Here is a 15,079-nt window from a genome sequence, read left to right as displayed (position 1 = left end):
TCATTCATCTTGATATCTCCTTTACTTACCATAGGCATATCACCTACTAACTATATCTATAGCTATATGAAGCTTCTGTCTACCTGCATTTTCTTCACTGTTGTTTCTTGCACTTCCTCATAATCTGACTTAGAAACTAAAGCAGTAACATGGAAGCAGTACCATTTTTCTAATTTGTCAAACTTGCTTAGTGTAACATAATTTTTTTCATTTACTTTGATTATTGTTAACATTTGGCTCATTTTGTCTTTTGTATCTATTATTCTTTGACATTTATGTATTTCAATAAATCTTGCAAACTTTGTAACCCCCTGGTTGTTGTTAATATGTATTGGAGCTTTTCACCCTGAGCTTTCAGTGAAAATGTACTCTCTTAGCTCAGTGGACTTTTCCAGTAAATAAATGTCAATAAATAAAATAAATAAAGGTGGAGCATCCACCAATCTGGGAAATTATAGACCCAGCAGCCTAACTAGCCTGATCTGTAACCCCATGGAACGGATTATCATGGATCTGGAGCATTTCTCCCCAGACCTCCGCTGAAAACAGGCTCTGTGGAACCTAGTCGGACATTCCCGGTCAACAAATGTTAAATAAAATAAATAAATAATAAAAAAAAATGGACCTCAATAACAAGGACATTGGCAATCTCCAAACACTCGATCTCACACAGTTTGGCTTTGTCAAAGGGAGGTCATGTCTGTTAAATTTGGTTGACTTTTATGAGACAGTCACCAAAGCCATGGACGAGGGGAAGACAGTGCAGACCACCTACCTTGAACTGGCCAAAGCCGTTGACACTATTCCCCACTTGGGCATAACAGATAAACTCTCTCAACTAGACAACAATCCATATGTTACCAGATAGGTAGCTAACTGGCTCACTGATAGAGCCCACCTAGTCAAAATAGTGGAAGCCACCTCAAGCAGTAGACCCATATTGAGTGACATACTCCAGCGTTCAGTCTTGGGTCATCTGTTATTTGGGATATACTTTTCTGAGATGTAGACCAAAACCAGTGGGCTATGGCTGACCAAGTTTGCAGATGACTGTATGCTGGGTGCTGTCATAAATTCCCGTAGTGACATGAACATCCTCCAAGAGGGTCTCATCCAAACAAATATCTGGTGCCAGATAAATGGCCTCAAGCTGAATTAAAAAAAATGCATCATAATTCCCTTTCGGACAGTGATGTCCCCACAAAGTATCACATTATTAACAATGTCCTAAGCATGCAGTCAGTCATGAGGGATTTGGGCCTCCAAATTAAAAGCAACCTGACTTTTGACCACTGCGTTGCTTCCATTGTACAGACAGCATTCTACATGGCCCACTTCATAAGTAAGAGTATCTCGTCCAGGGACAAGGAGGTCATAACATTCCTGTATTCTTCCCTTATAAGGCCTATTATTAGGTACAACGCCCTGTTTGGCATGTTCCTCGCAAAGCACATTCAGCAGCTGGAGAGACCACAGAGATTCCTCACCAGGAGAATCCAGGGCCTCAAAAATCTACCATACACAGACAGGCTAAAAGCCCTATCTCTCTACTGTTTTATACAGACTCCTAAGAGGTGACCTCTATCTGGCATACAAGGTGATTTCGGATCAAGCCTTGATGGGACTGCTGCATATCCGCAAGTCAAGCTCCACTCGATTAACCCACACACATGATCTGAACCTGGTCTGTGGCATCAATAAGACTTGTTGGAAGGACAGATTTGTATCCCAGAGACTCCCCCATCTGTGGAATAAGCTCCCTGTCCATGTCAAACAGAGTTACTCTTTACCCCTTTTTAAGTGCAACCTAAATAACTGGATAGGAAATAGAAAATACACCCCTGGGATTCCACCCGTGTCCCTGCTGGACATGGGCATCAGTTGCTGATTTGTCTACACATGGACTAAACTCTTGGCTAGGCTTATAAGGGTCTCAAGGCCAATAGCCTAGTAACTTCCTATGATCCTATGTATTTTTTTTTATAGTAAATGGATGAATTTGTTTTGATAGAGTATGAAAACACCTAACGCACCCATAAGGTTTTGGTCTTAATTATAGCTATAATGCTTGATCAGGATATGCTAGAATATGGCTTCTATATCATATTATCGTATGATGTAAATAGCGAATGCTATTTCATCGTACCAATAATATCGAAACAACAAAATATCGAACAAACGGAAGAGCGAATTTTTTCCCAGGGAAAATATTCACTGCTCCGAAAAAAAAAAAAACTTAAATACAAATTTAAGTGGGGGGCTATGTCCCCCCAAACCAACACCCCCTACTTTAATATACCAACTCCAAGATCGCACCATAGTGGAGGAAATGGCAAAGTCCTGAACACGTCCCACCAAATTTTTTTCCTGGGAAAAAATTCTATATTCCGTGACTTCGCTATTTTGCCATTTTGACTGTGTCAGATCGACTAAATAGCATTTGCTATTTAGTTGATTCGATAGCATCATATAGATCCTAGAATATGAGGATGTTACAGATTAACCTATTAAAGTATCATTTTATTTTTGTTCTTCATATTTCTGGCTTCTATATATCCTATTTTAAGAGTGATAGCATTCTGCAAAGTACTCTTTTATTTACTCAATGACAGCAATATTGATAGGACCTGTATTAGGACAGATATCTTCAGACTGACGTTAGGGACTTTACGGATAAAAAATGAAATGTTATAAAGTTTATTTCTTTGTCATGAAGTAGATGTTCATATCATGATATTAGCATATCGGTGACATGTTACACCCTTAAGGAATTGAAAGAGTTCATGAGCAGGAAAGACTGCTTGTATTGTACAACATAAAATGCATGCAAAACTCAAAAAAATGATGAAAGAAGGAATTAAGCTAGCAAGGCCTTTTGATATATTGACTGATTATGTCTTGCCTTTGTTTAGCCACTGAAAAATGAAAGTTCTCAGAATGAACATAGGCATCAAACTAATACAGAGAAGCAAAGTGGGTCAGGGTAAGTAGAAAAGATGAATGGTTCGGGGATCTGCAAAGAAAGGTGCCTCACCAATTAAATTTTTCTAAATCTCTACTCATAGTCAGAGCAGATGTAAGATGTCAAGAGACCTAGACAGTCATTTCAGTTGTTTGTATTTTACTCTACATGGGAGAAATGGCATGTAGCAATGAAGATGTCCTGTTAGCTTGAGGGGTTCAGAGTCTACAGTGAGACAGATGGATTATACATGAGAAAGATTAAGCAAACTGTGGAATGAATGATGTTGATCAGTTTTAATAGTGGTCACAATGATGGGAGTGACAAGTTATCTTCATTGCTATTCTGACCTTGTGATAAAGCTGCTTCCTATCATATAATCACCCTTAAATGTGCTGTGTCATAACTCTCTCCTCTGAAAGAAGATACTCATTTATAAATTACTGCAACTAATATTTATGAAATGCAGATACATGAGATGTAAGACTTGAAAGATACATGTGATACTTGCATAAACTAACACAAGATTAGCTTATAAAAAGCTTCAGCATTTATTACCCCCTTCCAAATATTCTTTGGTTCATCTCAAACTGTTGTCAACCATCTACTACTCAAAAGACATATGAAGTGTTAAATATGCTAACTAGTTGACCCATATGCAGATACTATTTATGAAATATTACAAATTTCACTCCACATGGTAGCAGTAGGAACTATTTGCAGACTTAGATTTGCACTTTAAAAAGAGACAATAGTTTTGTTAATAAGAATTTATGTAAGACAAATTGCCACAGGCAAATAGTCCACATTAGGACAATTGTCAGTATTTCTGTAGCCTATTTTTATAGCTCATTTTGTCAAAGGAAGACAAATGACACCTGCTGTCTGAGGACTAGAACGATAACGGATTGACACATTAACCCAGGACATTTCACGGTAATGAAATGGAGATTTCACTTATAAATCACTGTCTGAATGTCTACTTGATTTATGGGTTAGATGCTTAGGCACCAGTTGTTATTCTGTTTTCACACCTGATGTCAAACAGTCAACCGTAATCAAACTCTATAATGCTTACTTGATTAACATAAGTATCTTGCATTTTACATAGACAGAAACTCAATTAACATCAAAGCTGTTATCAAGTATTGCCTAACTCAGAGGTGCCATTATTTCTTGTTGGTGATTATTGTTTTTTTTTCCCCTGGAATATCTTGTGGTTTGGAAGTTTTGTGATAGCCTTCTGCTGTGTGTTGAAGGGAGAATTCTGAATAATTCAACACATATTTGCTGGTCCTTTTATGACATCTACATAACGGACACCAGTGGCATTTCATTAAGAGTTCTGATGGGTCACAGTATGTATATATTTTTAAAGAGTCTCATGGCTTGATAGAGCATTTCTTGGATTGACAATATATATATTTTCTTAAAGATTTTGATGACGCATCATGTCTGCTGTACAATATTTAATGAAATAATTTTAGCATTTGCAAACTAGAGATTAAAAAACATGGAAAAAGGACAGCAAAAAGATGATGGACCCGGGAGAGAATATTGAGATTCATCCAGTCTCTTGGTTAATCTTAATTAACTGAAAAATGTTAATGTTGCATGATTCTATATTTCCCCATTGAAATTTCCACTGTTAAATACATTTGCATGTTTTTACTTCAAGCAAATGTAGCTTTGAAGTAATATGAGTTGTATTATATTAGGTTTTCTGATCTGCTGATTGTGAGCTTTCATTATCAACCCCACAGAGTATTTTATTGCATTAAAGTCACTGCTTTCAGTTAAACACACATTGCTTCTTTTAGGACAAAGTGAAGTTTATTTCATTCCATTTTATGTTTTATTACATGCAGCTTCCTAGCACTACTGAGCATGCTCACTTCAGTGTAAACAAAATGAAATAGATATGTTCACAATATTCAGCCTTAAGACATATGTTTTACTGTATTCATATTTAATACAGCTGTTCACATTATTCATTTGTTGAATGTTTATCTTTCTTTGGGGTACATTGATTCCCCCATCACAGTTTAATAAACATTACAATGAAGTAAGAGAATACATTTGAAATAATATTGCATAGTGTGAATAAGTACTTGAAAATTTACTATGGGCTACCAAAAGGAATCAGGTTTAAATGAACATTTTCTTTAATGCTGGTTTTAAGAAAGATATAAAATGAGAGAATAACAGAGCTGTTGAAGTCAGCTCTTACTGCAGTTATTTATAAGTAGTGCAACTATTTTGAATTTATATTAGTGTTGTATGCTATTGCATATGCACTGTTATTTTTGGTTCAGTGATTATTTTTTTCACTCACTTTTTACCAGAGCTGGACATTTGCTTATTTTATTTTGTTTTCATTAAACTTTATCTACATATTATAGTACCAGCAGTCACTTCTAAAATCTGCCCAGCGCATAATAATTATATTTTTGATATACTCAGAGGATTGCAACTGAGAAGTGCAGTCAGCATGTGTAGAACTATCAGATACAGCTTTGGCCAGTTACAGCTTCATACGTTTTTATTATTCACTAATGTTATTTACCCAACATGTGAATTAGTGGGTTTTTTTTTTTCATTAATAGTAGCCTCAGCATAGAACAATGCTCTAAAAAACTGTAAATACCAAAGCCCTATGATGTAATTTAAGTAATTACAGCTGACTCTTCATTTTCATAGTATTTAAGTAATTCCTCGAGGGACTATCATTATCCCGGCTGCTGCAAGAAAGATTCCATGTCATTTTTGCTGGCCTAATTCCTGTACTCCTCATATATTATGAACTGCTCTATTTTAGGTACCTCTATTTCATTTAATAGAAAACTGCAGACACAAACCCATCCACTCATTGTTAACATGTATGTTATCTATGTCATGTATGCTATCCATCTCAAGGTAATGGGGCTAAGAAACTGTATGGAAAAGCAATGGAAAGACATCAAAAAAGCATCCTTGTTGGGATGCCAGTGTATCACGGGACATATAGTCACAAATGCCTACATATCTGGAGAACATGGATGGAAGAAGTGTCATGTGTCCTACTTCTTTAATGCAAAAAATATTTATGAGAGAAATGTATTTCTTTTACTCCACTACAAGGGTAGACAGTTGTACTTTTTGTTAATTTCATTCATATATGAGACTTCTTTGATTTCTAGGAAATGCTCAAAATTTGTTCTTTTTCAGCACAGAATTGAAATTGTATTATATAAAGAACACGGTTATTGAGAAGTAATATTTTCTTTATCCGAGTCAATATTGTTTTTGTTTTGTTTGTTTGCATTTGTTTACCAGGAATGTCTGACTGTGTTGGAAACCCCTTCTCAGTGATAGCGCAGGAAAAAAGCTTCAATAAAGTAACACTTGGTACACAATCACTATATAGCAGAAGCATAAGTAGGGCAGTGAGTAGGGGGTGGCTGCTGGAGGCACAAGGTGTTACAGGGAGTAGTTGTTATGTACCAGTCTTGGGAGAATGCAGCAATGGCATTTTGAAATGATGCTGAGGCTGCATTTGCAGTCATGGCTGAAGCACTTGAAAATCTTAATGTATGGTAATTTAGCAACAGAAAGCAGCAAGCCCTTTTCCACAGTTGTAGAATAGAAGGTCTTTTTCTTTTGAGAAGACCATTTTTCCCATCACCTTTAAATTGTAGCAGAACTGCACATAACATAGCTCTGGCATACAATACAGAATGCGAAAAATATACAACATAGAGTGCAGATGAGTACAGTTGAATACATATACATATAAGACACATCTTACTCATAATGAATGGAACATGTTGGCATATTGCACAACAGTATGTAATATAGTTTTAATCATACGAGACATGAATCACCATGTATCATGATATATACTTAACGTAAATGGTAGATGAGCATTTCACACACACTTTAGAAGAATTCTGGAAAGAGAAACATATTGCTGTAGAGCTATCACATTCTGATAACAAATACAGCATTGTTTGAGGGATGAGGTTTGTAAAAGAAGATGTATTGTTAGGGTAAGAGAGATTAATTAAGTGGTATAGTATGTCAGAAAGAACTTGGAGGTGATTAATGACACAATACCTATATTTAGAAAAATAATCCTGTGCAAATATATAGAGAAAAGAAATTAAGATGGAGTAGAGGCTGTCAAAAATAGAGGACATTTATACAGGGACACAGCTTCAGTGATCATCCAAGTATTAAAATGTGATTTTAATGGGGATTTGAAAAGGTTGGGTTTGTTGATCCACAGAGGTGGGTGGGAAGTTCCATATTTTAGCAAAATTGGCAGAGTAAATATACTCATCATGAGACTTATGGAAGGGAGTGATATCAGTGAGTGTTTTTTTTTTTTTTTTTTTTAAGAAGGGTCATTTTCTAGTGGGAACATACATTTGAAGAAAATTCCTAAGTGATGAACTTCTGTCAGGGATGGGTAAAATTTATGTGCTCTTTACGTTTAATAGTAGATGAGGTCATCTTAGTAATGAAGCAAATTGATTTGATATATGGGAGTGCAGTGGTGGATTCTGATATTTACATTTGTAATTACCCCAAATTTGTGAGACAAAGGCATCATATGAGTGAGTGTGTTTGGTGGGGGGTGGGGGGGGCGCAAGTAGTCCTTTGCTGTGTACTCTTGCTTTGTTTTCCTGACTATCGGTTGAACTTTGAGATCAAATTGTTACTTTTCTCAGTTATATCAAGGGGTTTTGTTTAGGAAACAGATTCAATGATGGCACCTTTGGAGGAAGGAATAGTGTGCATCAGAGTTCATTTTTTTCATGTTTTGTTAACTGGGTTACCAACTGAGTTGTACCCAATTTTCAGGGAATCTCAAGGTGAGATCCATAATAACTAGGTGAAATTTGAGTCTTGGAAAAACACCCAACTCTGTCGAGTGTGGGGGGGGGGGCTCTAAAAGGGTGCTTCCAGGCTGGAAGATGAAAGTTGAAGGTTCCAAAGAAGAAGACTAAGTAGTGTGTGGAGTTCGTGCTGATGATGGCATTCAGAGAGATGAGAAAGCTGGTCTATTGATAACCAAGTCTTATAGCCAGGGTTTACCTGGCAAGTAAGGAAACCTTCGTAAAAAATTTCTCCAAAGCCAACTTCATGCTACTCAAGTCAGAAGTGACAAACTTCATGACACCCATACAGATGGGAGCTGAAAGTTCGACTGCTGAATCCTACACTAAGGCACTGTATGAGCACATCCACTCGTGCATGGATCGTGCCATCCCAAATAGAACCAAGATGCTCTCCTCCAAAAAAAGGAAGCCAATCTGGTGGTCCCCTATCATAAACAAACTATACAAAAGAAGAAAGAAACTGTTGCAGTAAAGAGGAAAATCCCAGGATGCAAAAAACTCCCTTACCAGCATGACTAAGAAGCTGAGATCCCTCATAAAATCCTCCAAAGCTAGTTACGAAAATGCAATTGCCAAAAATTCCAAAGACAACCACAAGGCATTCTATAGTTATGTCAAGAATCTAAATGGCAATGCTCAGATATGCTCTGAGCTACAACAGAATGGCATTAAATATACTGATCCCAAGGATATTGCCAATATCCTGGTAGATCGATTTAGTGCCAACTTCACCCCCCCTCACCCCTTAAAGGGACCATCTCAATACCAAAAGATTGCCAAATTCCAGTAATCACGGCCACACAGGTAGAAACCACACTCTCCAAAGCTAAGAATACAGCATCCATGGGACCAGATGACCTCCCAGGCTACAAACTGAACTGGCACCTCACCTAAGTGTCATGTTTAATCATAGCCTTGCCTCAGGCTTCGTGCCCACAAAGTGGCACACAGCTAGTTACCCCACTTCACAAGGGGGGGTCCACCTTGGATCCCAGGAACTACCGTCCCATCAGTCTAACAAGCCTAATCTGCAAAGGCATGGAAAGCATTACCATGGAACTTATAAACAAAGACATTGGCAACCTTCAAACACTAGACCACACCCAGTTTGTGTTTGTGAAGGGCCAATCTTGTCTCCTGAACCTGACTGACTTCTTCAAATTAGTCTCCAGAGCTGTCGACAAGGGTAAGGCGGTCCACACAGCTTATCTGGTCCTAACCGAGGCCTTCGACACCATCCCCCACTCTGGAATCATAGATAAACTTACTAAGCTGGGCATAAATCCCTACATCACTCGATGGGTTGCCAGCTGGCTTACTGACAGAACAATGACTGTAAAAGTAGACAACTCCAAATCCAGCTCCAGACAAGTGACAAGTGGAGTACCTCTGGGACTGCTCTTGTTTGGCATCTACTTCTCTGAAGTACAGGCCAACACTAAGGGACTCTGGCTAACAAGGTTCGCAGATGACTGGGAGCCATTATTCAATCTCCAAATGATGTGGATATTCTACAAAAGGGCCTTACAGAAACAGATGCTTGGTACCAGAGCCATGGGCTCAAGCTTACTGCCAAGAAATGTATAGTTATACCCTTTGGGAAAAATCATGTACACATGAATTACCACATAGGTGGCAGTACACTAAACACCGAAAGTGTGATGAGAGACTTAGGGACACAGGTGGACAGTGGTCTCACCTTCGATAACCACATCGCCACAACAGTCAGGAAATCCTATGTGACACACCTCATCACTAAGGGCTTTTCATCCAGAAAAAAGGAGGTCATTGTCCCACTGTACTCATCCCCTCATTAGACCCATTATAGAGTACAATGTCCCATTTGGTATATACCTCACAAGACACCTGCAACAGCTGGAAAGGCCACAGAAATACCTCACTAAAAGAATCACAGACCTAAAGCAGATGCCCTATATGACCGTCTAAAAAACTCCAGCTATACTCTGTGGCATATCATCTACTCAGAGGTGATCTCTGCTTAACATACAAGGCCATGTTAAACCCTGAGCTGTTGGACATGCTCCACTTAAAGAAATCCCAATACCTCAGAGCCACACCCTCCAGGGATCTAAACCTTGTCATTGCAATGAACAAAACATGCTGGAGAGATAGGTTCCTGAACCAGAGACTCCCCATACTCTGGAATAGACTGCCCATACATGTCAAGCAGAGTGCCTCCTTAGCGCTCTTCAAAAGGAACCTTGACGACTGGATGGGAGATAGGAAAATTACTCCAGGGATCATGTCAGTCACCCTGCTAGACAGGGGTCCAGGGAAGTAAATAGTGCGGGAAGAAATATCCAGGGAATTGTTATGGCTAGGCTTGTATAGGCCCTCAGGCCGAAAGCCTAGTACCAACCTATGAACCTATGTGTGTTAGAGATGTTTAAAAAATCTGATTTGAAATGTGTCAACAGTAAACAATGCAGCAATTTAGTGGAGAAGAAGCATGTAAAATTGCAGATGAAAATATAGATTATACATTGGTGTCTTCATCTGCTATGAGTGTGGAGCTGCACATGGAAGGAAGACAAAGGGTAGATAGTTTAGCAGAAGAAATATCTCATGCTGGCATGTTAAAACAACATTGCCATTAGAGCAAAAGAAAGCAAGAATCAATAGCTGGAGTTCATTATCATGCAAAGCTTGATGCAGGGTTAAAGAGCATTGCAGATAGCAAATCAAGAAATACTGAAAGTTTGAAAATAACTAGAGCTCTGGTGACACTTTTTGTAAAAAACAAAACAGTGTTTGACAGAATAACTGCATTGTACAGTGCGATTTAGTGGTTGGGATTCTGAGTTTATATTATTCTACAGTCCAAGAAGTTTATGGATATTATTGTTTAAGTCTCTGGCTTGGGCAGTGAAGCCTGTGAATGTGTTTGGTGCTAAGCAACATTTGAAACTGCTGAATGAGTATAATATGTTAAGTGTTCCTCCAATAATGGAAATGACTTTTTTGCTCTTTAGAACCGATGATGTAATTAAGGAAGACATACAAATACATTTATAGCAGAATAAGGTAGAGAACGGTGTATATTAAAAACAAATTAATGGACCGAAAGGGAACTTGGAATGGAGGGTGCTTGGTTTGAACAGACTTACTGGTTAAAGAAAATCAACTTGTCCATTTAGAAAATACTGTAAATATTTTTGGTTGCAAAGAAACTCAAGATATTCAATGCAAATAAAATATTGTTACTTTTGTAGATGTTCTGGACATTTGATCCATGGGTGTAATAAAAGGAAACAGGAATAATGTAGGGAAATGGGTTATTCAAAAACAAAAGTATATTCTAGTATGTAGGAAATTTAGAAGCAGCAAACATTTTTCATTTGATTGTGAAGCACTAGAAGAGGAAGAGCTTCACAAAACCAGAATGATATAAATACTAACATGGAAATAAGTATTGTAAAAACTCAAGAATAAGTGATGACAGTATTGGTGTTATATAAAGATGAAGAAAATGTATGAGTGGGCAGTATGGATTGGGAATTATAAAAGTAATTTATAAAGAAAATACAACTGAAATGCTAAAAATAAATGAAAAGGGAGGTGCATGAAGAACAGAAAGTTTAAATGGTAAAAACAGTCTAACTGCAGAAGAAAGGAGTGATAAAAAAAAAAAAAAAAAAAAAAAACTGGAAAGAAAATCTGAGCCACTCCAGTGGGGTAGAGAGCTAAAGCCCTGAGTACATCCTGGCCAGCCTGAGTTCAACTAGCAGCTCATACAGGGAAGGGATGGACATGTCCATCCCAGGTGGCAGAATGTTCATAGATATGCTTCTTAAGGGGGGGGGGGGGTCTAGGGTCCAAAGTGGGTAGTTGCACTCAGACTTAAACAACAAGCATGGTAGGGGGTAGGTAGACCCCTGAATTGAAGAGCAGATGAGTTAAGCCCCCAGGATACCCTCAGGAGCCATGACCAGCCCCAGAAAAAAATTGAGTAAGTTGGGGGGGTTGGAGAGTAGCTGCTAGACCCCATATGGACGTTGGGTACTGAAGGCTGGGGCAGTAAAAATGATGTCTGAGTTGACTAAAAGAAAACTGAAAATAAAATAAAAATGAAAAGTAGTGGATAACTTTGTATTGACCTATCTAAATGTAAATAGTACTGGATAACCTTGCATTGACCTATCTAAATGTAAATAGTACTGGATAACCTTGCATTGACCTATCTAAATGTAAATAGTACTGGATAACCTTGCATTGACCTATCTAAATGTAAATAGTACTGGATAACCTTGCATTGACCTATCTAAATGTAAATAGTACTGGATAACCTTGCATTGACCTATCTAAATGTAAATAGTACTGGATAACCTTGCATTGACCTATCTAAATGAAAATAGTACTGGATAACCTTGCATTGACCTATCTAAATGTAAATAGTACTGGATAACCTTGCATTGACCTATCTAAATGAAAATAGTACTGGATAACCTTGCATTGACCTATCTAAATGTAAATAGTACTGGATAACCTTGCATTGACCTATCTAAATGTAAATAGTACTGGATAACCTTGCATTGACCTATCTAAATGTAAATAGTACTGGATAACCTTGCATTGACCTATCTAAATGTAAATAGTACTGGATAACCTTGCATTGACCTATCTAAATGAAAATAGTACTGGATAACCTTGCATTGACCTATCTAAATGTAAATAGTACTGGATAACCTTGCATTGACCTATCTAAATGAAAATAGTACTGGATAACCTTGCATTGACCTATCTAAATGTAAATAGTACTGGATAACCTTGCATTGACCTATCTAAATGTAAATAGTACTGGATAACCTTGCATTGACCTATCTAAATGAAAATAGTACTGGATAACCTTGCATTGACCTATCTAAATGAAAATAGTACTGGATAACCTTGCATTGACCTATGTAAATGTAAATAGTACTGGATAACCTTGCATTGACCTATCTAAATGAAAATAGTACTGGATAACCTTGCATTGACCTATCTAAATGTAAATAGTACTGGATAACCTTGCATTGACCTATCTAAATGAAAATAGTACTGGATAACCTTGTATTGATCTATCTAAATGTAAATAGTACTGGATAACCTTGTATTGACCTATCTAAATGAAAATAGTACTGGATAACCTTGCATTGACCTATCTAAATGTAAATAGTACTGGATAACCTTGCATTGACCTATCTAAATGTAAATAGTACTGGATAACCTTGCATTGACCTATCTAAATGTAAATAGTACTGGATAACCTTGCATTGACCTATCTAAATGTAAATAGTACTGGATAACCTTGCATTGACCTATCTAAATGAAAATAGTACTGGATAACCTTGCATTGACCTATCTAAATGTAAATAGTACTGGATAACCTTGCATTGACCTATCTAAATGTAAATAGTACTGGATAACCTTGCATTGACCTATCTAAATGTAAATAGTACTGGATAACCTTGCATTGACCTATCTAAATGTAAATAGTACTGGATAACCTTGTATTGACCTATCTAAATGTAAATAATACTGGATAACCTTGCATTGACCTATCTAAATGTAAATAGTACTGGATAACCTTGCATTGACCTATCTAAATGTAAAGAGTACTGGATAACCTTGTATTGACCTATCTAAATGTAAATAATACTGGATAACCTTGCATTGACCTATCTAAATGTAAATAGTACTGGATAACCTTGCATTGACCTATCTAAATGTAAATAGTACTGGATAACCTTGCATTGACCTATCTAAATGTAAATAGTACTGGATAACCTTGCATTGACCTATCTAAATGTAAATAGTACTGGATAACCTTGCATTGACCTATCTAAATGTAAATAGTACTGGATAACCTTGCATTGACCTATCTAAATGTAAATAGTACTGGATAACCTTGCATTGACCTATCTAAATGTAAATAGTACTGGATAACCTTGCATTGACATATCTAAATGTAAATAGTACTGGATAACCTTGCATTGACCTATCTAAATGTAAATAGTACTGGATAACCTTGCATTGACCTATCTAAATGTAAATAGTACTGGATAACCTTGCATTGACCTATCTAAATGTAAATAGTACTGGATAACCTTGCATTGACCTATCTAAATGTAAATAGTACTGGATAACCTTGTATTGACCTATCTAAATGTAAATAGTACTGGATAACCTTGTATTGACCTATCTAAATGTAAATAGTACTGGATAACCTTGCATTGACCTATCTAAATGTAAATAGTACTGGATAACCTTGCATTGACCTATCTAAATGTAAATAGTACTGGATAACCTTGTATTGACCTATCTAAATGTAAATAGTACTGGATAACCTTGCATTGACCTATCTAAATGTAAATAGTACTGGATAACCTTGCATTGACCTATCTAAATGTAAATAGTACTGGATAACCTTGCATTGACCTATCTAAATGTAAATAGTACTGGATAACCTTGCATTGACCTATCTAAATGTAAATAGTACTGGATAACCTTGCATTGACCTATCTAAATGTAAATAGTACTGGATAACCTTGTATTGACCTATCTAAATGTAAATAGTACTGGATAACCTTGCATTGACCTATCTAAATGTAAATAGTACTGGATAACCTTGCATTGACCTATCTAAATGTAAATAGTACTGGATAACCTTGCATTGACCTATCTAAATGAAAATAGTACTGGATAACCTTGTATTGACCTATCTAAATGTAAATAGTACTGGATAACCTTGCATTGACCTATCTAAATGTAAATAGTACTGGATAACCTTGCATTGACCTATCTAAATGTAAATAGTACTGGATAACCTTGCATTGACCTATCTAAATGTAAATAGTACTGGATAACCTTGTATTGACCTATCTAAATGTAAATAGTACTGGATAACCTTGCATTGACCTATCTAAATGTAAATAGTACTGGATAACCTTGTATTGACCTATCTAAATGTAAATAGTACTGGATAACCTTGTATTGACCTATCTAAATGTAAATAGTACTGGATAACCTTGCATTGACCTATCTAAATGTAAATAGTACTGGATAACCTTGCATTGACCTATCTAAATGTAAATAGTACTGGATAACCTTGCATTGACCTATCTAAATGTAAATAGTACTGGATAACCTTGTATTGACCTATCTAAATGTAAATAGTACTGGATAACCTTGCATTGACCTATCTAAATGTAAATAGTACTGGATAACCTTGCAT

The 15,079-nt window shown here is 36.8% G+C and overlaps 1 protein-coding gene across 1 annotated transcript in view; it reads left to right on the top strand.

Moving 5' to 3' along the window:
• Nucleotides 1-15,079, top strand: part of LOC122802129 (gamma-aminobutyric acid receptor subunit gamma-3-like) — a 672,869-nt gene that overhangs the window by 611,193 nt on the left and 46,597 nt on the right. The gene's annotated exons all lie outside the window — the stretch shown is intronic.

This window comes from Protopterus annectens, chromosome 5.part0 (assembly GCF_019279795.1).
Source record: "Protopterus annectens isolate FY-2018-M chromosome 5.part0, PAN1.0, whole genome shotgun sequence".
In the NCBI taxonomy this organism is placed as follows: domain Eukaryota; kingdom Metazoa; phylum Chordata; order Ceratodontiformes; family Protopteridae; genus Protopterus; species Protopterus annectens.
The sequence above is the reverse complement of the archived record's forward strand: the minus strand, read 5'-3'. Positions and strand labels throughout refer to the sequence as shown.